At 52.9% G+C, this 25,359-nt stretch overlaps 1 long non-coding RNA gene across 1 annotated transcript; it reads left to right on the top strand.

Annotated features, from left to right (window-relative positions):
- Nucleotides 1-1,601: 1,601 nt before the first annotated feature.
- Nucleotides 1,602-4,244, top strand: LOC123947900. Its single transcript, XR_006819879.1, has 3 exons — nucleotides 1,602-1,862; nucleotides 2,475-2,619; nucleotides 3,718-4,244. It is a non-coding gene; the product is annotated as an uncharacterized LOC123947900 (long non-coding RNA).
- Nucleotides 4,245-25,359: the final 21,115 nt, after the last annotated feature.

Below are 25,359 nucleotides of genomic sequence, written 5' to 3'. Positions count from 1 at the left end.
ACTAAGACATTTTTTTTTTTTTAATATTTTATTTATCTGACAGAGAGAGATCACAAGTAGGCAGAGAGGCGGGCAGAGAGAGAGGAGGAAGCAGGCTCCCTGCTGAGCAGAGAGCCCGATGTGGGGCTCAATCCCAGGACCCTGGGATCATGACCTGAGCTGAAGGCAGAGGCTTTAACCCACTGAGCCACCCAGGTGCCCCCCACTAAGACATTTGTAAACTGAGAGAGACTCCTGTCCTGCGGGAGTGTAATCTCTCTATGTTAGCCATTTGTCTTTCCTTCCCTTGGCTTTAGGGCAGCGGGGATCCCTGAGGAAGGTGACACAGATCCCCCCTGTGGTGTCCGCCTGTGCTCTGTCCTCAGCTTGCCTTCTGCTCTGTCAGCAATATTGTTCCAGTACTCAACTGTATGTCTGGCAGTAGCAAGTTCTCTGTCAATGTCATATGCTATTTTGGGAGGGTGTAGTTGCCTCAGCCTCTTCAGACTTCAGAGGTGGGCTGGGGAATATATTCGCCTGTGGAGTAATCTCTCCCTTTCAGTGGGTTTCCTGTTCTTAAGCTGGGAGAGAAGGTTAATGCAGGGGGGGAGCAGATCCATTCATTCTTGAGGTCTGCATTAGGGTAAGGGTGGCCCCAAATTCTGGGGTGTGCCTGGGAGGGGGCGCAGAGGAGCCTGAAGCTCAAGCTACAAAACTTTTCTTTTTTTCATATCAGAGTTTTGTTTTGCTTTTTAAAAATTTTTAAGTAATCGCTACACCCAACATGGGCTTGAACTCACAACCCCAAGATCAAGCGTTGTTTACTCCACCTCCCAGCCCACACTCCCACCCACTGCTCTCCCGGCTCCCCTCTGCGGCAGCCAGCCCGGGGTCCCTCCAGTTCAGTGTTTTTATTTTTCTTTTTTTTAAATGTTTTATTTATTTATTGACAGAGATCACAAGTAGGCAGAGAGGCAGGCAGAGAGAGAGAGAGAGAGAGAGAGAGAGGAGGAAGCAGGCTCTCTGCTGAGCAGAGAACCTGATGCAGGGCTCCATCCCAGGACCCTGAGATCATAACCTGAGCTGAAGGCAGAGGCTTTAACCCGCTGAGCCACCAGGCGCCCCAGTGTTTTTAAATTACATTCCTCAGCATATACACAAACCCAAATCTCTAGTCTTCAGCCTCCCTGGAAGATAAACCTGTTAGGTTAACCCCTGGGACAAGGGATTGGGAAGAGAGAGAGAGAGTCAGAGGCAGATAGCAGCTCTATGGCAAATAGGGGTGTTTATGGTGGTGGTGGCAGGAACCTGCAGAGAGTGTCCCCCGCTAACGTGGAGCCCGGGGTGCAGCTTCCAGGCGGAGGGTTGCGAAAGCGAATGCTGCGGTCTTGGAGTGGGGGAATTTCTGTGGCTCGCCTCCGCACGGAGGCTTAGAGGATCGCCTTGCCCTTAGACTGCCCTTTTACCAAAACGGAGTGTAGCCTTAGTGTCTGTTTTTCACCATCCCTTTCTGAGAAATCGTGTGATTTCAGTTGGGGCTCCCAGCCTGGTCGGGAAACTGGTTTAAGAGAAATCACGTGGTGTGTGCCCCGCCCCTGCGAGGGCGGGCTGGAGGTCTGGGGCTCCGTTCCGGTCACTGTGTGGGGAAGAAGTGCAGCCTTCTGCCTCGGCTCCCCCTGGGGCTCCTCCCAGCTGCTGTTGTAGCGCCCTGTCCTGCCGTCTTCTGCTCCCTGGTCCTGCATGCAAAATGGGACCTTTCGCCCCAACGCTGCTTCTGCTGCTGCCCCCCATGTTGATCCTGGTCCTGTACGGCTGCTTGCAAGCAAGACGCTTTACCGGACAGCAGTCGGAGCGTCACCACGGACCGAGGGGACAGAGTTCAGGTGAGCTGGGAAATGGTGGGCCACGGGGAGGGGACGCGAGGTGAAGAGCCAGGCACGAGGGTCTAACCTTAACCACGGAGGTGATCACAGCCTTCTCCCCGTCACCCCCTGTGTTTCCTCCCTCTCTGCCTCCCCCACTTTTGTCCCTGCTCTTCCCTCTCTCCTTCCTCCCCCCTTCCCAATTTTATTTCACCTCCTTCCCCCCTCAGTTCGAATCCCAGACCCTCCCCCACTCCTCGGGACTTCTTGCCGAGAGCTCTAAATTTGAGTTGAAAAGGAGCAAAGAAAGTTTTCTGGGTGGTGAAGGCAATGTGGGCTGCTTCTCGGGAAGAATTGGGAAGATGGCCATGGGGCCATTTGAGTGGGGCTGTTGGAGCTGCAGGGTAGGACCTGACCTTCCCTGGGCAGTACAGTCCATCCCTGGGAAGAGAGGGGGTTCCTGCCAGCACTCCCCGGTATGAGCCAAGCCCCCAGAAATCCTGTTTTCGGCCACCTCATCCGGCCTGCCATTGTCCAGGCTGCCAATGGCCCAGAGGGTGTGCGTCCTCCTGACCTGTGGGATGGCAGGGTGTGGAGAGCCTCATTATGCCTGTTTTCACTATCCAATTATAGGATATTTCCAGAATATGAGAATCGATACCGGCCTGTCTTTCAACGCCCAAATGGTTATCAACGAAGGTGAGGTTTTCAGTGAAGGGCAAAGTGCCATCCGGGCTGTGGAGAGACAGGGGAACGCTCTGAGGGAGAGATACTGAAGGTAGGTGTGTTTTGAGGTGGGTGACCATTACCTGATCTTGAGGCGGGTAGCTCTCAGGAGCCCTGAGGTCAAAAGCAGAGAGTTCAGGGAGGGTCTTTTCCTGAAAAATTTCAAAGGGGGTCATGGCCAGAATGCGTCATGGGTTTCCCTGAGGGTGGTTTCTTTCTGTCTTTTTTTTTTTTTTTTAAAGATTTTATTTACCTATTTGACAGACAGATCACAAGTAGGCATAGAGACAGGCAGAGAGAGAGGAGGAAGCAGGCTCTCCGTCGAGCAGCAAGCCCGACGCGGGGATCGATCCCAGGATCCTGGGATCATGACCGGAGCCGAAGGCAGAGGCTTTAACCCACTGAGACACCCAGGTGCCCGAGGGTGGTGTTTTAAAGTAATTTCCACCATAGCTCTATAACCGGCTTCCTGGAATTAATAATCGGGAGTTTCCTTACAGGGCTTGGCTCTTCCTTGCATACTCCATCCTTAAGCACTGGGAAAGCTATCCCAGATCCGGGTTCTGGCACCGTTTGCAAAATTAGTGTTTGCATTGCTGGAGCTGTGGCTGAAATCAGTGTGGCAATATTTCAATATCGTCTAAGCTCACATAGGAGAGTGACAAAGTCTGTGAAATCCGTTGGGAAAAGAAAAAACTGCCCAAGTGTCCTGGATCGGGTGCTGGACTGCCACCCGCCCTTGCCTGGACCGACAGAGTTATCAGGAGAACAAGGGCTTGTGGAGGGGTCCCTGGGTCTTTTTGGGTCTTTGGGGAGTCTCCATGCAGACTCGGGGTGGGAGGGACTGGCTGAAAAAATACCAGTGGAGCTTGTTTGTGGTAGTGCTTTTGGGAAGCGGAGGCCTTGGTGGGGGCAAGGTGAGGGGTTGGGGGAAGATGGCCCACTAGGGGCCCCCTCTGTCAGTGCAGCGTGGCTGATGTCCCTTCTTACCTGGCAACCTACTCCTCAGGACCATGGGGTGTTTTTTCCCCACTGACTGAATCACTCATTCTTTCAACAAAAATGTATTGTTTACCTCAAATGTGGGAAACACTTGATCTTGGAGGCCACGAATCAAAGATCCTCTTTTTTTTTTTGTCTTCCTCTCCAGGTGACATTTTCCCGTACGGATACCAACACCGTGGGGACCTCTCGCCTTTCTTGAGACCAAGGGCTTAAATTGGTTTTGAATCCCATGGTGATCCTGTAAATGACCCTTCCTTGTCCCGCTCAATTATTCATTTAGCCCTTTTCTGTGCTCCTGTCACCTCAAAGAACGGGGCCACCTTGTCCCAGCACTGTGGAAGCCCCGAAGCCTGCTCCTCAGCTCTGGGCGTTGATATCTCCACAGCTTCACCCGCCGGATCAAGGCTTTCTGCTCCCCATCGCCCTTAGTGCTGTTTTCCTCAGATTCCTGGGTCCTCCCTTTCTCTCCCTGTGCCTCCGTCACTCCCTCACTCTTCTCCATCTTACTTTGAATTGCTTTCCTTCCCTTTGAAGTCCTAGACCCCTACCCCTTCTCCTTAGTTCTGGAAAACATAAATACATCCTTTTGCCTAACTGTCCTTGGAATCGCATGTTTATTGTGAATTCCTCATATGCACATCAGCAAATCTCATTTGATTTTTGCCCCGATAATCTGTCTCCTGTTGATTTACTTCTTAGAACACCTGTAAGAATCTCGAAGAGTATAGAAAATTTTTTCCTCCTTAACAGTGTATTGGGGCGAAGGGGTTCTGTAATGTAAAATATTCGTGATTAGCAAAATGAGTGGGGAGTTCTTAAAGAATGAGAAGAGCGGCTCCATGGCCTGTGTGTGCAGGATGCACGGTGCGGTGGGGGCGGCTGCACCGGGAAGACACTCTCCTCAGGCTCACAGGGTTGGGGGGTGACCTAGACATGCCAAATGATGCTGGCAGACAGGAAGCATTTCCTCCAGTCCCCACACAGACCTCCAGAATCACCCAAAGGGCACCCAGCACTGGTCCCAGAGTTCCCACCAGGCCAGGGGTCTCTGCCCCACCCAGGGGCTCTGCCCAGTCCCTCTGCTCCGAACAGAAGATGGGAGAAAAGTGGGGGATTTTGCCAACTCATTGCTGTTACTTTAAAAGGCTTCCCTACAACTTCTTTTCCTTTTGTACAACATTCAACCTAAGGACACGAACCATTTTGTGGCAGGATTCCTAGCTGACCAACTCAACTCTTTTTGTCTTCCCTTCTCCCCTTCTGAACCGAGCTCCCACTTTCTTCCAGGAAGATTCTGGTCCATTTGGTGCATGCCCGCAGGGAGGATGTTTTTGGCAACAAGCAGAAGTTGTTTGAGAACAGCCTCCCCCACTTGGCTGGTCTATCTGGAGGCCTGAAACCCTTGGCAGCATTACCTGGATAGTGGGGAGAGGAGGGAGTGCCTTGGGCGCTGAGGGAGAATGGAATCACTTCTCCCCACTCTGTTCTGACAGCCCTTGAAGGAGCGGGTGACCTCATAGGGACATGGTCCCCTCAGAGAGGTGGCCCATCATCTGCATGGATTTCAGACTCGGAGGGAACCAGGGAGGCCCCAGGCATGAAACCAAAACAGGGACCAGGAGCTCCAGCCAAGGCAGATATTTCTGCTTTAAGTTCAGGCGAACACTCACGACCTTCGTTAGATACTGCTCCCCACAGACATGACAGGAGGGGAGAAGCCCCCAGAACCACAGAGACGAAGTGACTAGCATCTGGGTAGGTGGTGGGGGGGGTGTCAGATCATGGATGACTTCAAGAGAAGGAGCCATGAGGTATTTCTGGGACACCACAAATCCATTCCTGCCCCGAGGAAGCTTCCAGAGAGCCCTCCCAATCATATGTGAGCAAATTTACATTCAATTCAGACAAGTTTGAGCCCCCTCCCGGTTTTTTAGGTCTTTGTCCTACCTCCACTGAATGTAGGATGAGTAAGGCCCCCCGCAGTGTGCCGTGCTAGCCTTGGTCCTGTATTTTCTGCTAAGCAAGGCTGTGTGATGGGTCTGTGGGAATATGGGGAGGGGGTAGGAACTTTCTTGTGACCTCCCCCTAACACTCAGAGACGTGCTAAGACTGGACTCACTTGTAGTGCAGGTTCCTGGGTTTGGGGAAACTTCCCAAACTCTCTGCCAAAGGAGATACCATGCACACCAGCTGTTTCCAGAAGCCCCCACTCCGTGGGAGGCTGAGCCAACTGCAACCCAGAGGAGGAGAGGACAGGAAGAAAGCACTCAGGGATGGAAGCGCAGGTACACAGTAATGCGGCCATAGTGGGCACCTGCTCGCGGAGGCAGCAGGAAGCCCACCTTTTCCTCATCTCCTCCTCTACCCTATTTCTCCCAGACGTGGACAGGTCAGAGGGCAGAGGTTGGGGGGATGGTCCTTGCGGTCGGGGTCTCGCTGTTTCTAGTCCTGCTACTTGGCACTCATGCTGATCTGGGAGGGGTCTGAGCAGAAATGTCCTGCTCCTGAGAGAGACAGAGAAGACTGAGAAGGATGGAGGGTGTTGCACCTTGTAGGATACAAGATGTCCTCCCCGACCAGAGACTCTGCTGCAGAGGAGAACCTGGTCCTCTCCCACCTGGAGGGACGGAGGGAGGGGGAGAGGTAATCCAGACAGAGAAAGATGGGGGAAGGAGGGGAGAAAAGTAAGCCCAGGGTTTCACTCACATCAGTCGCTGGTGAGGAGGAGGAGAAGCGGAGGGAAAGAAAGGGTGGCCTGAATTCGGGAGCGGTGTCTACTCAGGGGAGGCCTGTTTCCCTGCTCCCCAGCGAGGCAGGGAAGAGACTGTGCTGTCCCAGCAGGGCGGGGGGAGCTGTGCACGTGGCCCCCACCACCTTCAGACACCGCGCCCTTGCCCCTAGCTGTCTTCCCACCGTTGAAAAGTGATCTCCCTGACACTCAGGGGTGCGGGTCTCAAAGCACAGAGCAGCCCTAAAAGTCCACTCCCCGGCCGAACCTGAGACAGAGAAGACGTGGTCAGATTTGAACAGTTCCCTGTGGTTGTCAAAGGCTCTGTACACACACTTCCAGCCGGACCCGCCCCCACGGGTCGTGGGCTAGGAAAGGCTTTTGTGTCTGCTTTGCCAGGGAAGACTTATGCATTTAAAACATCCAGTGCTGTCCTGAGTCACACTGCTTTGCGGAGACAAAAGGCTCAGTTTAGTTAGGACTCAGACGTCATCTGTTCCCATGCCCCCATCCTGGCCCTCTAGAGCCCTAAAGGACTGTGCCGTGCCCTGCCTCCAGCTGCATCCCCAGCGCCCAGCTGGAAACGTCCAATATTGCCTTTCCCAATGATGTTCTGGGTCCCATGATTGTGTGTGTGTGTCTGTGTGTGTTTTAAGATTTAAACATTTATTTGAGGTATGGGTGGGGCAGAGGGTGAGGAAGAGAGAGCCCCAAGTAGAACCTGCTTTGAGCTCAGAGCCCAACACAGGACTTGATCCCACGACCTTGAGATCACGACCTGAGCCGAAAACCAAGAGTCAGACCCTTAACTGACTGTTAACTGACACCCATGCGCCCCTGGGTCACAGTTTTTAAAAAAGAAAGGGCATGAGTTGATTAAAGAGCTCTTCTGGGCAAAAAGCAATGTGACCCACCCCCACGTCCTCAGCCTCAGCAAGTGCTAGTGGTTGAATCATTTTGTCATTGGCCACTGCCCCCAACCTGTACAGCAGATGGGCCTTTGAGGATATCCCCCACCCGGCGAGGGCCAGTGTGTCCCCTGTGGCTGTCCGGACACTGTTTGCGGACACTCCCGCTCAGATCCGGCCCCCACCTCCACCACCACCATGGCCACATCTGTTCTCCCTTTGCAGGGACCTCGGCCCCTGTGGGCCCTAAAAGATGGAGTCTCTCTGCTCCCTAGTCCCCAGAGACAGCTGTGCTCAAACTGCCATCCCCTCCAGCAGGGGTAAGGGGAAGTGCCTGGGTGTGGGGCTAATTTCTCACATATTTATTTCTTCTAAAGACTTGATATAAATGTTTCCGGCCTCATTTCTGCTGTGAAAGAAACGTCGTGGCCGCCTTCCGTGTTTACTACAGTGGTGGCTTATGGTTTTATAGTTTCTGAGAAAATGAAACCATCATATTTCACAGAATACTGAAAATTGCAAGGAATCACATGATGGCAAGTTTAGAAGGTTCTGGAGGCAGGGACTGAAAAGGGAGACACCTGTGACCTCATGATCCCACTTTATTTACTCATTTTAACAACACGATGGAAACAAGCTGAGCTGTCCCTTGGACTAAATCCTTGGAGGTGCCAACATGGGGTCCCCAACACAGCCTGGGTTCCAGGGGACTCGGAGACACCTGTGCCTCACAGTCCGGGCTCTCATGTGGTGACGGTAAGGGGAACAGCTTTACCAAAGCAAGGAGCCCTTGATTCCAAGTCTTGAGCTTAGCAACACTAAACAAACTAACACAATAAACAAGTAAATAGCAGTGGAGAGAAAAACCTTTCAAATGACTTCTGTCTCCTCAAAACAACAACAACCCAAATGGAGAGAGTGGGGATGGCACAGAAAATGGCCCTGTGGCCACCCCTGTCCTGTTTACAGCTGCCGGACTCCCACCTGGGACAGCTGGAGAGCTGGTCCAGAGGCCTGTCCTGGGGCCTCACTTACGAGCTGTCCCGAGGTGCCCGTGTGTGTGTCCCTTGCAGGCCGGCATCCCAGGCTCCTTTGGCTTCAGCTGTGGGGACACTACTTTGCTCCATCCTGAGGGCAGCTGGGGACCTTCGCCCTGGCCCCTGTCCCTCCTCACACATGAACTCAGGGACCCGAGGATTCAGCTGGGGCAGCTGCAGGAGTCCGACCTCTTCCGCAGTCACACGTCGTGAACAGGGCGGGCCCCTGTGTGCAGCCTCTGCGGGGAGGGCACACGTCCCCGCGTCCTCCTGTGGTGGCACCGGGTGGGCATCTGGCCCCATCGGGATTCAGGGGCGCCTCCTCCTTCCTGGGGGGCAGAGGGCAGCTCATGACCCAGAAGGCACAGCTCACTCAGATGGCCTGGGAGACTCACCTGGCCTCCTTTCTCTCTCTCCCTCAGAGCCCTCCGAGTTCTGCCCGGTCTCTACAGAGGTGCAGTCACCTCAAATCTTCCTCTCAGCCCCAGGTTCTCTCCTGCCAAGGACACCCCTGGTCGTGGGAGCACCGTCCTGCAGCAGCTGCTGCCGGGTGGAAGCCCAAGGTCCCTGGGAGGCTGTCTCTGCTCCTCCTGTTGGGAAACATGGGATCATCGAAGCACCTGTGTCTGAGACCAGCTGTCCCCTCACCAGGAAAGGCCCCAGTTTGTCTGGAAATTCTGCGTCCATGTCTGTGAGGTCATGACGCGCCTGACGCTCTCTCATGGTCACTGTGGGATGCAAGGGCTGCCTCTCCCTGGACTCATGACCTTGGCCCATTTCCAGCCCTTCCCTTCGCCTGGGCTGATGCCACCCCACACGGAAAGTAGCCCCTTTGCTGAGTTTCACCCCGTTACCTTCAAAGTAGCAAAGGGTATTTGTGCCCACGGAGATTTGAGGAGTCTAGGGCTTCTCAGAGGGGTTTTACACACCACAGTGCCTGATGGGCCTCCACACTCCTCTCCCAGCCCCCTCCCTTCTCTTGCTCTTGGGTCCAAGTAAGCACCGCCCTGGCCAGAGTCTTCCCCATATCACTATGAGGATCAAATTTCTTCCCCACCTTCTATCTTGGCCCTGGTCCTACTTCCCAGACGTACTGGTTCTGCCATCTTCTACAAAAGCAAAGCTCTCAGCTTTTATTTTGTAAAGGCTTTCTTTATTTATTTGAAAAGAGAGAGAGCAGGAGCAATGGCGAGGGGCAGAGAGAGAGAGAGAGAGAGATGGAGAGCGGACTCCCGCCTCAGGTGGGAGACTGTCCCAGGACTGGGTCCCAGGGTTGGAGTTCAAGACTCAAGCCAAAAGCAGAGGCTTAACCCACGGAGGCACCCAGCAGCACCGTGGCTTTTAGAAATGGAAAGGATTGAAGATTCTTTTTCTTCTCCCTCATCAGCAGACACATCAGTCAGCCTAAAGACAACGCCGAGTCACTTCGAAGTCTGTGTCTGCAATGATTTGGTTTGTCTCTGTTAACATGATTATTTTCAGTTAATGATGTACAGTACACGTTTCTGCCAATGCCCAGAGTTCTTCCGAAAGCTTTGTCTGGGGAATTCAGAAGCCAGTCTTGGAACCCCTACTCTGTAGAAGGCTTTCTGCAAATCTGAGGTGAGGGGTACAGTGGGCAGGTCCCACTGTTCCCACCGCAGGCCAAGCCCAGGTCCCGGTCTGACCCAAGTTTGCTTGAACCTGTCAGGCTGCCGGCTGCTGACGCTCAGGCTCTGAACTCAAATGCAGGCAGCCCCGTCCCTACCTCTCTGGAGCTTGGAATCCTCTGTACTTCTGAGCAGACTCCCTGAGTGGCCCTCACAGCGGTGTGTGTGGGGGGGGGGGCAGACCTCAGAACCTCTTCCGACAGGGGAATGTTCCCAGACGTCACAAGGGGGCGCCACACACCAGCTGCCTTGCCCTGATTGGGGAGGCTGGTCACAGGGGGAATCTGGGATTAGGTGAGAATTGTTCATTAGCTTCTTTTAATTGCCAAGTTCAGTGGAACATAGAGAAGTAACAACGGTGGGAGCAGACATGAGAACTGTCGTTTGCGGAACTTAATGCTTGATCTCAAGCAGAGAAGCCGTCCCTGCAGACCAGGAAGAAGCCAGAGCTTGGGCTGGAGGCTCATGGACCTCATCCAGGGCACTTTGTGACCAGCGGCAGGGACAACAGCCCAGGAGGAGAGGGTTCCAAAGGCTGAAAGAAACGTATTTTATTGTGTCTAGGGGAGATGGGTCCTTAGGAATTTGATTTTTTGGGTAAAGCTTTAAGTATTCTCTATATCCAATGTGGGGCTCGAACTCACAACCATGAGATCCAGAGTCACACATTCCACTGACTGAGTCCCCCAGGTGCCCCAGCAATTTGATATCTTTAGTTATCTAGGAATGCAAACCTGCTTATAACACGAAGCTAATGTTCACATCATTTTCACATACATTTTCAGCATCCATGGTACCTGGAGCCCCCCTGAGCTGGCAGAAGGCTCTGCTCAGTGATGAGTCCCCAGCCTTTCTGACCACCACTGCTAGGTGTTTGAGTGGAAACCCCAGGCCTTAATCCACCCCCAATTCCAAGGGGGAACAGTCAGGGGCAGTGTATGGTTCCCAGACTGTGGGGGATGGGGTCCTTCTGTTTGGTCCCTTTCCAGGTCTAGGGTCCATGGGAACAGAGGGTGGTGCTCTGCGGTCTCCCTCAGCCAGGACATGATCACATTCTCGGTTACTGCCCATACATCAAGCTGCACCCGTCTGGTTCCTCCTGTGTAGATGAAGACTGCCGCTAATAGGGCTCTTGGAAGCCCAAACCCCCCAGAATTAGTGAGCCCGAGTGAGCACTGAGAGCTGTCAGGGCCCTTGCCACCAAACCCAAGATGCTTGAGTTCAGGGGAACTGGTCATGGAACCGGTCAGATGGGGCCTAGGTCCCCTCCCCCCACTTCAAGAAGACTTCCCTGTGAGGAGGGACCCCGGTAATCACCGCACAGTCACCCCAGGGCACATTCCTTTTAGGGGATGAGTTCTGGTCTATGGAACCCAGAGGATTAGCCCAAGGGATAATTCTACTGTAAAGATTCACAAGCGCCTCCTTGGGCCACAGCTGCTGGATGTATGTCTAAAACCTCTGTCCTGGAAGTAGAAATACCAACCCCAATGAAAAAATGTTACTGTGTCCGAAAAGCAAGTTTTGGTACGCATCAGGCTGGGAGCCCCAGAATATGGTGCTCGGCACCCATTTGGGTCCAGATATGACCAGACAGAAGTGAGGGGGACAGCATGTGTGGACAAGCGCCGTCCTGCCAAACCGCTGACAGCCTTCAGGGTCACGACAACGGCTCTTCCGAGAAACTTCCCTTCTGTAAGGAAGGGTAAGAAGTGCACGTAGAAGAAACGGTTGCAAAATCAAGCAAACAGGACGGCACGCCTAGATTAATTAGCATACAGAAGCTTCCAGAAGGCCTCAAAATCCAGACTAGCTTCATGGAGAGATTCCTTGCAGAACGCCTGTGAGAAACTCCAGAACTGGGTTGTTCAAGGTGACCGGTGACAGTTGCTGGTTGTCCCACTCAGAAACTCAGTTTCAGTGTGAAACTGGCCACATTGCAGAACCTGACAGAACAACAACAACAAAGTTCCCCTCCTCCCCTCAGCTGACAAGGCACTTGGTCCCCAGAGGGACAGAAAGGGTCTGCCACCTCCCGGAAGGCAATGACTGAGGAAGATAATGCAGCTAGAGGCTGGGTCCACCCAGGACAGCATTGAAGCCACAACCCAGTTCCTCAAGGAACTGGGAGTCACAGCCCCACCTTACAGATCTCTGGGATGCTAGAACGCGGCTCTGGAGGTCTGCAGAACTCCTCACAGTCCTTCTTCCCCACCCCAGAGCTCTGCTGTTTACCCCCAAGGGCTTGAACTTGCCTTGTGGCCTGGGGCTCTGAGATGTCAGTATCAAAGGACAGACTTCAGGGAGGTGATCAGATCAGCAGTGGCAACCACATTTGGGGCCCCACGTCCCAAATCCTAAGTGCAGGGACTCGGAAAGTCCCTGTTCCATCCGTCTGCATCGTGTGTACGCACGTGCGGGAGACAGGTGCTATTTTCTAGCTCCAGGCCGGATGCCCGAAACTCAGGACTGTGTTCATCGACATAAATTAAGTCTTCATCGAAGATCTCAGAACGATCCTAGGAACCAACCCCACTACTTTTCAGTCTCACAGGTTCTGGGGTCATCTTTGGCAAAGGAAAGCTGCTTTCAGTTTGGTTTCATTAAATCAGGCCTGGCTTCAGACGTAGCAGCATTAAGTATCGTGCAGAAATCCCACTTGTACTCTGCCTGCTCAGACCGGCTCATGCTCTCTCACACAAGGTCTGTCAGCGAGAAAAGTAGCTTGGGATGATGGCGACTGTGTCCAACGTCTGGTGAAGTTGTGAAGGGTGTGAATATCATTGAGAACAAGGCAACGGAATAGATAAAAATAGCATGAACAGTGCTCAGCTGGCAGGGGCTGCTGACCACCCGCAGGCGCCCGCGTTACAATAAAGATCCTCTTGCTATTTGCATCCTGTGGCAGTGTTGAATTCTTGGGTACGGGGATCCGCGGGTCTTTCATTTGGAGGTCCCACCGAGATCATCGGACTCCTGCCCAAGGATCCAACTGACTCCCACCGGGAGGTAAGCTGGCCAGCATTTAAGCCTTAACACCTGGGTTCTCGTCTTCCGTCTCGTGTTCTCGTTTGTCCTCCATCCTGCCTATACGCCTGTATAGGATTGTACAACAGCGCGTTGTTGCTTTGTATTTTGGGCAGCTTGAGAAGGAGTTGACGAACTCGGACTTCTCCCCTGCCACCCTGGGGGACGCCCCAGGGATTAAAGGGGCCCACTTTTTCGGGGCCCCACAAGTATCCGAGGGATACATTTGTTTGTCCGCCACAGGGGAGCCTCTTGGCTCCCCTGGGCGGGTTTTGTCCACCACAGGGAGACCTCGAGGCTCCCTTGGGTCGGTTGAATTTGTACTTTTGGTTTTGTACCGGAATCGCGCAGCGTCCCTCTTGTTAATTGTTTTGTGTGTCTTGCTTATTGTCCTTGATGTTTTCTTTGACTCTAAAATGGGGCAAACAATTAATAACCCCCCCCCCCCGAATGTGCAGCTGGGGCGAAGAAAAAAAAGAGGGAACTCAGAAGTGGGCTGGGCAGGCTGGAGCGAAAGCTAGAAGGAACACCCCTACCGCCTGGGCTGCACGGTGCGGCGTGGCTGCAAGTTCTAAGCTGCTCGCCTGTCCAGGCAGTCGGGGGGCCTCCTGACTCCTGCAGCTGCCATCTCTGTGCCCTTGGGAAAGAGGGAAACACTATGCCTAGCAAGGAAAATGTGCGATTTTAGAAACAGAACCAGTAAGTAAGAGACAAGTATGCCAGAAATAGAAACAAGAAAGATAGTGGACAGGAGGATATAAGGGAGCCAATGGCTGTAACCAGAGCAAACTGGGGTTGGTCTAACTCAGGACAGAGACCTTAAGGAATATTCCCAAGCAGCTGCCAAAACTTCTTTGTTTTGGGGAAGTTCCCTGCTTTCTCTGGCCTGACTTGGACTGCTTAACCCTAAGTTAAGTTTAATGTTTCAATTAAGATCGACATGTCTTTTAAGTTATCAGCAGTAAATGTAAAACTTCAAAGTTTACTGAAGGTCAAATAAGCTCATGTTACTGGTTAAAATTTGTTAGCAAAAAGAAATTACTAAACTGATGGTTAACTGTCTATCTCAAAGTTTTAATAGGTAATTGCTGAGATAGCTTTCAAAGTCTTTGGTAACCTGAAACTTGAAAGTTTTGCTTGGATGACAAATGGAATTAAATTTGTTGGACATCTAGGTCTTTTCCGAAGAAGATAAAATGCTAAGGCATTGATTACTGAACATAGGTTTGTGCTTTTGACTTCTTACTGCAAAGAAAATAAGAATATTTAAATCTGTTGGTAAGCACGGTTTGTGCTGAACGGATTCACAGATCGGCATCTGAGGATTTCTGTGATGACCGGTCACAACTGGTTAATAGCTGATTAAGGTGTTTCTAAGAGGACAAAATTCTGCTAAGTGTAACTGAGACTGATGGAAATAAAAAAAAACAATTCTGTATAGAGGAAAGTAAGAGATATGTAAAAAATATTTAAGGAATGGAGATGTATTTTATTAAAGATAAAAGGTAATTTTGTCCTAAAAAAAAAAAAAATAGCATGATCATCTTTAGGTGAACTTTTTCAATTTTTCTCCGTCCAGATGACCAAAGTTAAATGAAATGATAGTCATTAACTGTCTAGGTCAATGCCAGCAAGATGAAAGACTGAGACCTTAGCTGCCAGACATCGGCTTGCCTCTACAGGGGCCGCTATGGAGACCTGGGTTAGTAAACAAGTTACAAACCCTGAAACAAAATTTGTCAGAAGAAAGTAGGTTTCCAGAAATTATAAAACATATTTATAAATTTGCCAAGCCCCAGAATGCAGGTGTAAAGGACTGTTCATGCTTGTGGACTCCTTTATTTTCACAAAAAATGAAGGTTTCTGGTTTGTTTTTTTTTTTTAGAGATTTTATTTATTTATTTGACAGACAGAGATCACAGGTAGGCAGAGAGGCAGGCAGAGAGAGAGGAAGGGAGGCAGGCTCCCTAGTGGGCACAGAACCGGATGCGGGGCTGGATCCCAGGAGCCAGGGATCATGACCTGAGCTGAAGGCAGAAGTTTTAACCCATTGAGGCACCTAGGCATCTCAAAAATGAAGGTTTCTAAAGGCAAAAAAGTCTAATGTATGTAATTAAAACAACCAGAAGAAATAAGGGATACCTCCCCTAATGCAAGAAAAGTAGGATGTCTGTTTTCAGTAACAGAGGGTATAAAGAATGGAAAGGCATTCTTTGTTGAGGGAAAAGAAAGGAATTTTGTCCTAGGAAAGACTGATTATGTCAAAGGAGGGACGAGAAAAGACACAGGACAAATTCTGAAAGTAAAAGAGAAAGTTGTAGAAGGTTTATGGAAAAGGAATCTTGGCAAAGGAATTTTAATGTGTGGTCAAGTCAGAAAGCATTTAATTAATTTAAATGCATTTTAGATTTATTTGTGTGATTGGCAGAGGTGAGAGGAGTGGAGGGAGAGGGAGAGAACAACCCAGTTTTTCCTAAAGATGTGTTTATTTATTTTTAGAGAAAGAGAGGGTGAGCAGGGGGAGGCGTAGTGGGGAAGGGAGAGAGAGACAAGCAGACTCCCTGTGTGGTGTGGGACTCCACGCAGCGCTGGCTCTCATGACCTTGAGCTCATGATCTGAGCAAAATCAAGTCAGTCGCTTAACCAGCTCACCACACAGGTGCCCCAAAGGTAAATGAATTTTAACATCAGAAGTGAGTTGTGCAAACTCGGCATTGATTTTCTGCTGGTTAAAGGACAACGTTTCCTTGAGCTATTGTTCCGTTCTCGATAAGAGATTGTACAAGAATTTTCTTCACTTTTTTCAGTAATCTGCCTAGAAAGCAAAGATTTGGGGTTTTCCTTAATACGTTACGATGTATGACAATGTTTCTAGCCAACACATTTTAGTCTTCCTTTGCTTGCGTAGGAAATCTCTGCTCCAGCCTCCGCGGGATCCATCATGAGCTTCCTCAGGAACCCGTCACTGCCGGACACTCGCCCCCACAGCGCGTCCTGCCGCAGTCCCTCTGTTCACCAGCTCAGCGTCACCGGCCTTTGCTGCCGCTAAAGGAGGGACGCTTAGTGGTGTTTGAAACCACAGGGTACCGTTGTGATACGTGTGAGACTGGCCTCTTCACAGTTGCCAAAGGAGCGACCTGCTGTTTGTGAATGAAGAATATTCGTGAACATTTTCCCTGCCCAGAGTAGGATCCACCATGGTGCCAAAGAGTGGAGGCCTGGTTTGTGACAGTGGTATCATGGGATTCTCTGGCTGCGGTGACAAGGCGGGCACAGGGTGATGTTCTCTGGCTGCATGACACAGTTGCGGATGTCACCAAGGAGGGGACATGTGAGCAGGGACCTGGGGAAGCAGGTGAGGGAGGCCCGAGCCTCCGCAGGGAAAGACCTTCCAGGTAGAGGGAGTAGCAGGTGTGAGGGTCCTGAGGGGGGAATCTGCTTGGGGCTTGAACAGCTGAGGAGCCGGGGAGTCTGGAGAGGCGAGGGGCACAGCAGGTGAGGGGAGAGGGCCATGGGGACCCCGGACCCTGCAGGGCCTCGCCGCCCTGTCAGGATGCCAGCTTTCCTCGGAGCGCACGTGGGAGCCAGTGGAAGGTGTGGAGCGGACGGGGGACCTGTTGCCCGTGGTGTCGTGGGAACCTTCTGTGTGCAGGTGTACAGGGCAAAGTGTGTGTGGGGGGGCTGGGGTGGGGGCAGGGAGACCAGATCGGGGGTTGCTAGGGTCTGCCTACCTGCATTCCTTCCTTCCGTTTTCATTTTCTTTTCTTCCGTTTTTTTTCTTCTTTTCTTTCTTTCATTTTTTTTCTCCTTTGGGGATCTGGTAGGTTTCTTAAAAACACAATCTTCCGAATTTCTATTAAATAAAAACATTCTATGATGATTTGTGAGTTCATGAACAGTTTGGAAAGCCTCCTCTGCATTTCTGGTTATTTTTCTTGTTAAGGAATTAAGTGTTTGTAGCAATGAAGCAGAAATCTCTTTCCTCTGCCATCTGACCAGCAGGCAGGCCCCCGGGACTTGCGGGCATGATGCCCCCTTGTCTCCAGCATCCGCGGCTCCTGACGGGAAGGTCGTCCGTCCAGTGCACTTGCAGTCGACCGGCTCGTCTCTCGAGGAAACCCTCAGACCCTCCTTATCTTGCCCAGTGACCGGGATCTCACAGTGACGGTCTGGCGGGCTCTCACTGTTTTTCCTCCTTGACACTTGCTAGACGCTTTCCGCTCAAGATACGATCTGAGCTGAGGAAAATGGGAAAAATGCTTTTCGATGATAAATTCCTCCCATTGTTTCTCTGGCGTGCTGTGGTTTGCTTCGCACTCCGGGCCCCCTTCCATATCTTAGGAATTCCTCAGTCACTGGCTGTCTGTGTCATCTGTGTCTGCTCTGGGCCATGGAAGGCAAGAGAGGTCAGAGGGGAGAGGGAGATTACAAAGCCCCAGAAGGGATTTCTAGAAGGAGGGAGCGGCCACTCCCAAATGCTTCCAGGAAGTGAGGGAGAGAAGGGCTGACAGTGTTGAGGCTCAGTGTTGGGACCTCCTGCCCTCGGGGCCCCAAGAGGTGGCCTCCTCTGGGAGGGCAGCCAGGCCTGATGGGGTCTGACTGGGTAGAGTTCCAGGTCCTGGAGGAAACGCTTTGAGGCTGGTGTTGTTCACGTTTAACATCAAAGTTGGAAGCACCCCACGGGTCACATCGCTCAGGTCCACTTGGGATTGGGCCTCCCCGCCTGAGCCAACATCCAGAGGCTTCCCCAGGAGCCTCCTCAGCTCCTCCCTGACACAGCAGTGGTGGATTCCATCGAGGGGAGACTCGTGTCCTCTTCTTTGTCCCTGGGCCTCTCCTCACATGTGGCTGCAGGAGGGCTGAGGAGAGGAGGCTCCCTGAGGGCTGATCCCCCAGAGTCCGGGAAGCCATGCTGTTCCTTCTCAGACACGGACTCGAGCTGTGCTCACACATGATTGGGAGGGTCTCTGGAAGCTTCCTCGGGGCAGGAAGTGAAGGTGGGGTAGGTATGGATTTGTGGGTACTATAGCCTGGTGTCCCAGAAATACCTCATGGCTCCTTCTCTTGAAGTCATCCATGATCTGACCCCCTCCCCCCCACCTACCCAGGTGCTAAAACACTCCATCTCTGTGGTTCTGGGGGCTTCTCCCCTCCTGTCATGTCTGTGGGGAGCAGTGTCTAACGAAGGTCATGAGTGTTCACTTGAACTTAGAGCAGAAATATCTGCCTTTGCTGGAGCTCCTGGTTCCTGTTTTGGTTTCATGCCTGGGGCCTTCCTGGTTCCCTCCGAGTCTGAAATCCAAGGAGAGGACAGGCCACTTCTCTGAGGGACCGTTTCCCTATGAGGTCACCAGGTCCTTCTAGGGCTAACCAAATCAGGGTGGGGAGAAGTGATCCCATTCTGCCTTAGCGCCCAAGGCACTCCCTCTCCTCCCTACCATCCAGGTAATGCTGCCAAGGGCTTCTGGCCTCCAGATAGACCAGCAAGTGGGGGAGGCTGTTCTCAAACAACTTCTGCTTGTTGCCAAAACATGCTCCCTGAGGGCATGCCTCAAATGAAGGGGAAATTCCTGGAAGGAAGTGGGAGATCCTTTGAGAAGGGGAGGAGGGAGAAGGAAGAGTTGAGTAGGGCAGCTAGGAATCCTGCCACGAAATGGTTTGTGTCCTCAGGTTGAATGCTGTACACAAGGAAAAGAGGTTTGAGGGGACCTTCCTGAAGCCAGAGCAGCGAGCTGGCAGACCCCCCGCTTGTCTCCCATCTTCAGGTTAGAGCAGAGGGACTGGGCAGAGCCCCTGGGTGGGGCAGAGACCCCTGGCCTGGTGGGAACTCTGGGACCAGTGCTGGGTGCCCTTTGGGTGATTCTGGAGGTCTGTGTGGGGACTGGAGGAAATGCTTCCTGTCTGCCAGCATCATTTGGCATGTCTAGGTCACCCCCCAACCCTGTGAGCCTGGGTAGAGTGTCTTCCCGGTGCAGCCACCCCCACCTCACCCCTGCATCCTGCCACCCCCACACAGGGGTCATGGAGCCGCTCTTCTCATTCTTTAGTTAGTTTGTTTAAATTTTCAGTAGTTTCCGCACCGAGCTGGGCCTCAAGCTCACACCCAGGATCAAGACTTGCATACAGTCTTCTGCGAGCCGGCCAGGCACCCCGGTCTTCTTGTGCTCTTAGAACTTCCCACCCACGGGCGCCTCGGTGGCTCGGTGGGGAGTCTGCTTCTCCCTTTGTCCCTTCCCCCACTCATGCTCCAGCTCTCTTTCAAATAAATTAAACCTTAAAAAAAAAAATCTTCCCATCCATCTGTTACCATAAACATGCCCCATCATGAGACCCTTTTCCCAGATAGCCCCAGGATCTCCACCAGCCCCGGGGACTGTTTCCTTCCTCTGTCCCCAGGCCCAAATCCCCTCTGACAATGAGCTCATGGATGCCCACAGTCCACAGTCAAGGGTCATTGTGTTGTAGCTCCTGCGGTTCTTTGTATGAAAGCAATTAGATCGATTTTATTCTCCAGGACATAAAATATTGTCTCCTGCTCGCCAGCCCCCACATGTGTGTGCTGGGGGTCCCCGTCGCAGAAGCAGGCCCGGCACAGAGCTTCAGTCCTGCGTCCACTCTGGGCTAAGTCATAAAGTTCACGACCGCTGCCATGTGCCACGATGACATCGGTGTAGCCAGGAGAGCCGGGAGCGATCCAACCAACCCTGAGTTGCCCTCCTCACTCTGATCCTGTGGGTAAGGTTCCCAGCGGCCAGTCCCCTCCTCAAGGCACCAGGTGTGGCTCCCGCTCATGCCCGCAGAGCCGACGGCCATTCCCTGACGCCGTGGGGTTATTCCTATGACCCACTGCCATCCTCTCTGACAACTCGGGGTCACCTAGCCTCTTCCTGCTGCAGAGCCTGCCCTCCACACTCCCTGTGTGATGACGCTGTCCCCACGTGCAGCCCCGTCGGGCCCTGACTGGCCGTGAGAGGATGGGACTGGTCAGGGGTTGTCAATCTGCTGTCACACAGGGTGCTTTGGGCCATCTTCCTAAACGAGGAGTGGGAAGCCCCCCCTCGTCCGTGGGGTGGGGAGGAGGGGCGCACCACCCTCTCCATCCAGGGAACGGAGCACCGTGTCGTGGGAGCCACGAGGGTCCGCTGGGCTCAGGGTCTGGCAGAGAGAGTCAGGGAGGAGCTACAGGGGTGCATCCCTTCGAGCTGAGCCCCGAGCTGGGTGCTCTCCACCTTCCCGTCGGAGCGCTCCAGAATCCTGATCAGCAGTAGCGGAAGAATCTCTTGATAAAACAGTTACTCTGAGTCGATGTGCTTGTGAGCTGGACGGGGCCGGAAAAGGCCTCTCAGAAAGCGGAGACGTGCACAAGGCCACCTCGCTAAGGTGCGCTGGAGCGACATGGACAGAGGGTTAGAGAGAAACGTTTCTGTGGAGGGGGCTCCCCGCTTCCCGGGACAGGCCCTTCCTGGAATAGGGCAGAGTCCTGGGCACCTGTGCCAAGCAGTGTCCCCAGGTGCCCGGTGGCAGACAGCCAGAGCCCAGGCCTGGGTGCCAGCTCCCCGCTGTGTGAACTGGCCTCAGTGCTGAGCTCAGTCTTCACCCGCACGAAGTGGGAGGAGCAGTGCCCAGCACCTAGGAGTAGGGGCACAGAAGGCCAAGCTCCTGGAGCTCTTTTCCCCGGGGCCTGGCGCTGGGAGAAGTGTCCGGTGAAAGTCGTTATCGCTCGGCATCGTGCAGTCTTGGGGCCGATGGAAAATAAGAAGAGCTTCTTGGAATAACCGCCCAGCTCCCCGGGGCTTTGCGGGTGCTGCTGGTGAGGAGCAGAGCCAGGATGGTGTGCGTGGAATTTGCACCGAAGACGGGGGTGACGTCTGGGCCCCGCATTCAGCCTAAAGGCAGACAGGTCTGGACCGACCGGCTCTGCATTCCATGACTCCACTTGGGATTGTTCAGCTTCCGATGGCATGAAAGCCACACACATTCGGTAGACACTGAAGTTGGATTTTTTAAAAGATTTGATTTTTTGATAAATTTATTTGAGAGAGAGAGAGAGAGAGAGTGAAACCATGCACGTGAGAGGGGTAAGGACAGAGGGAGCCAGAGAGAGAGAATCTGAAGCAGATTCTACACCCAGCATGGACCTGGATCCCAGGGTCAATCTCATGACCCTGAGATCATGGCCTTAGCTGGGATCAAGAGTTGGATGCTGAACCGACGGAGCCATCCAGGCACCATGATGACAGTCCTCAGTAAACGACAGGACAGACTGGCCTCTGGTATCAGGTAGGATCTCCTCAGTGATTTCCCCTCCTCTGGGGTGCTGGGCGTGGTCCGAGCATGCAGGTGGGCCCGGCTAATCGACAGAGGCAGTGGGTGAGCTGTGTGTTTCATGCTCTGTGGGTCAGGATTCCATCGCTTCATCAGAAGTCAGGGAGGATCGGTGTTTGTTTCCTGTTGCCGCTGAAAAACATCACCGCAGCCTAATGGTGTAAATCAACACGTATTAATTCTCAGCCTTCTGGAATTTGGAAATCTGAAATGAGTCTCATGGGGCTAAAATCCAGAAGTGGGCAAGCCTGGATCCTTCTGGAGCTTCTGAGGGAAATCCTTCCCTAGCTTCTTCCAGCTTCTGGAGGCTGCTGGCGTTCCTTGGCGAATGGCCCCAACGTCTGCTTCCATCACCACATTCCCCCACGACTGATGAACGGAGGGGCTTCCTCTCATAAGGACCCTTGTGCTCGAGTCCCACGCAGAGAATCGAGTCTCATGTCCGCATCTCCAGGTCCTTAATGGCATCTGTGAAGTCCCTCTCTCTGCAAGACCATATTTGCCGGTTCCACGGATTGGGACCCGGACACCTGTGCGAGGCACCATGTGGGAACTGTGTGCTGTCCTGTATGAGGCTGTGCACACGACACACACCACAGACACACAGACACACAGACACACAGGTCTGTGTGCACGAGGATTCATAGATTTCTTTTCAGACACGGACTCCCGTGATCACGGGGGTTGACCGGTCACATGTTAGACAGGCCACCTGCAGCCTGGACATCAGCCATCGGAGGGCAGAGTTCCTTCTTCTCCGGGACACTGGTTTTGCTCTTCAGGCAACTGGATGAGCTGCCCTCGTGTTAGTGACGGGAGTGTCTCTCCCTCACAGTCAACTCATTGTCCACATCTACAAAATATCTTCACAGCGACACCTGGTCAAGCGTTTGACTCTGTGATTGAGGACAGAGGCTCCCAAGTGGACGCGTGAAGCTGGCCATCCCTGACGTGGACGTTCATGTTCTCCACCCTGCCTGGGGCGTCTTCAGCCATTGTGTCTGTGGCCACGTTGTCCCCTCCTTTCTCTCGGTCCCCTCCTGATTCTTCCATAGGCTCCTGGGTGGGGGCCTGACGGCGTCCTGCCCGCCTCAGAGCTTCTATTCATTCTGCCGCTTTCCTTCCTATCCTCCATGATCCCATCATCTCTATCAACCTGTTAAACATCTCTGGTTCTTGAGCCGGTCAGACGTACCCCTGAGCCCTCTCATGATTTCTTCATGGCCGCTGACCCCTTATCAACTCCAGAAATCTCCTCGCTGGTGTGCTGTCGGAAGCTGTAGGGCTCTTGGCCACCTTGGGCTAAACCAGACATCAGCCTGTCTCACCTCAAGGGTCTTTCCCCAGCTTTACTGAGGGATAAGGGAAAAGAAAATGTTATATATTGAAGGGGGTACCATGAAATGATTTCATACACACATATCTTGTGAAATGATCACTTCAAGCTAATTAATCACTTGACACAGTTACTTTTCTTGTGTGCGTGGCGATGAGTGAGGGACAGGCAGGGCTGGAGAAGGAGACCTCAATAGGGGGCTACGTGATCAGGCTCACAGAAAGCCCCAAAATGCAGAGGTGTAAGGAAATCAGAGATAAAGGAACACACCAGACCACCCTCCCTAAGTGTCCTAGTGGATGGAGCCTTATTTACAACAGTCTCCTGTGGTCAGGAGAAAATAACAAGACCCTAAGAAGAAATAAACCATTAAAGATGTTGTCGCTCTTCCTTCATCAATGGCGCTGCCAGGAGAGAAGTTAAAAGATTTAAGTGGGGGGCGCGTGGGTGGCTCAGTCGGTGAAGTGTCTGCTTTTGGCTCAGGTGGTGGTCTTGGGGACCTGGGATCGAGTCCCACATGGGGGTGGTGCCTGCTCAGCGGGGAGTCTGTTTCTACTTCTACCTCGGCCCCTCCCCTTACTTGTGCTCTCCCTTGCTCTCGCTCTAAATTCCTCAGTGGCAATCCTGTCGGGACCCCTCTCACTCCAGAGAGATCTTTCTGTATCCTTGCTTCATAAAACTCCGTGACTTTCCTCAGGCTCCATTGTCCGAGAGTCACTCCTAGACTCCCTGAGACTAGAACCTCCCTCTCCCACTGCAGTGAGAACAGGGTCAGAGGCCCCGAGGCCAATGTCAAGGACACAGAGCAGGTTATCTGGAGTCCCAGGCGCACACTTGTTCCTCAGCCCTTAGTGTGCTGGTCGCTGAGGCTCTGAACCCTTTACCAGCTTCCACCCAACCCCCCATCACAGACAGGTTCCAGCACCGCTTCTCTCCTGAGTGTGGGTGGGTCCCGGGTGTCTGGGGCTTTCAATGCCTCACCTCTTTTGGAGACAACTGGACATTTGAGGTAAAGCGTCCTAGCAATTCTGAGCAGCGATCCCGCTCTTTTGTCCCACCTCCCAGGACTTCCGCTTGTAGTTTTCTTGACTCCTGTTTCCTGACTGGCCCGGACTTGGGCAGTGAAGTTGACTTGCCCGCAGAGAAAAACGTCCCTGGGACCCGGGGAGGGTGGTCTAGCGGGACCCTTTAGGACTGTCTCTTTCCCTCTTCCATCTGTTAAGCTCTCCGCCTCTGTGGCTTCAAGGAAACCAGGAGGCTGCACTGATTCCTGGCTAATGGCTCCAGGATTTCAACAAGGCCCTGGGGCAGAAAGAGCTCCCCTGTTTGAACTTGTTGCTGTCTTGAGGGTTATTCCCAGCGTTTTGAAACCATGGTCTAAAAACTACTTTTCCCCTGTTAGGAGGGTTTTGCTGGGTGGGGTGGGTGGAAAGGAATCCCTCCACCTGCTCTCATCTAGCATCCTGAAAAAATGGTGAGTTAGAGAAAAAAAAAAAAACTGCAAAGGAAAACCAAGTATGGGCTACTTGCAACAGAGCTCTTCAAGGTGGGAGGGGAAATACTGTCCTCTCCTCCTGTTGGCCCAAGCAAGACAAAACAATGCAGATGTGTTTTATTTCTAAGAAATGAGACGACACCACACCAAAATCTGTTGTTCTGTGAAGTGTTCCGGCCTGCACTTTCCCAAAGTCCAAGCACGGGTGTATTTCTCTGTGTTTGCAGACTAGGTGAGAATCTTGAAGAGGGTAGGTTTCTTCGCACTGTTCTTCAGTATTTCCCCTAAATATGGCAACCTTCCTTGGACAGGGCCAGATTCCCTAATTCACTTGAATCTCGAATGCTTAGGCCGCGTACGTCAGCTTTATTATTGTGTTTACGATTGGGAAAGTGGGATGCAAACAGCGATGTCTTCTTATCCACCTTGGCTCCCTCGGGTCAAGCCGGTGCGGTGAACTGGGCCGGTATTGCTGGGGGGAAGGCAGCGCCCTAGGTCCTGAGGCACTTTGTCCCCGCCGTATCCTGGGGAAGCCAGCCTCCTCTGGGCTGCCACTGGCTGCTCGAAAAGCCTGCGCGTATAAAGCCGGGACTCGCAGAGGTTCTGGGTACCTGCAGCTCGGCCCAGCTCCTACCAATCCCCGCGGCTGAGACCAAACGCAGAGATGGGTCGGTGCCTCCTGCTGCTGCTCCTGGTCCTGCCGCAGCTGGACTTCCTACAGGGTGAGCGAGCCCCGGGGAACAAGGAGGGGCCAGCGGGGACGAAGGAGGATCCGGGCCAGTAGGGATTCCAGCTCTCTGTGTGACTTCTCCCTCTGACTCTGTATCTGCCTGCTTTGTCCTGACTGCTACCCAACGGGGAAGGTTCCCAGGGGAGTTATGACTTAACCGGGACATCTTATTTTTGTAGGGACACATCCAATGCCTTTCTGCTTGTAACTTGGTTTTTCATAACTTCTTTGACTTCAACACTCTTCAGGGCCTCCCTTTGGGAGGGGGTATCAACGCTGAGCAGAGGGAAGTCACGCTGAGGAGAGCAAAGCCAGGGTGTTGATACGGTGATGGATGTCCCCGAGGGAGCCCCAGAGAAGTTACCCTCTGTGAGCCTGGGGAGCTCTGCCTGGAGACCGGGAGCCACAGCCCTGTGTCCGCTGCCTGCTCTGTTCTCCCCTCCCCTCCCCCCTGAACACCGGACCCTTCAGGCTTTAAGGCTGCTGCGGGCAGAGGGGCTCATGTTCTGTAACTTCCTCCCACTGAAGCAGGACACCCAGAGGTCCTACCCT

The sequence above is a fragment of the Meles meles genome, chromosome 8 (genome assembly GCF_922984935.1).
Source record: "Meles meles chromosome 8, mMelMel3.1 paternal haplotype, whole genome shotgun sequence".
In the NCBI taxonomy this organism is placed as follows: Eukaryota; Metazoa; Chordata; class Mammalia; order Carnivora; family Mustelidae; genus Meles; species Meles meles.
The sequence above is the reverse complement of the archived record's forward strand: the minus strand, read 5'-3'. Positions and strand labels throughout refer to the sequence as shown.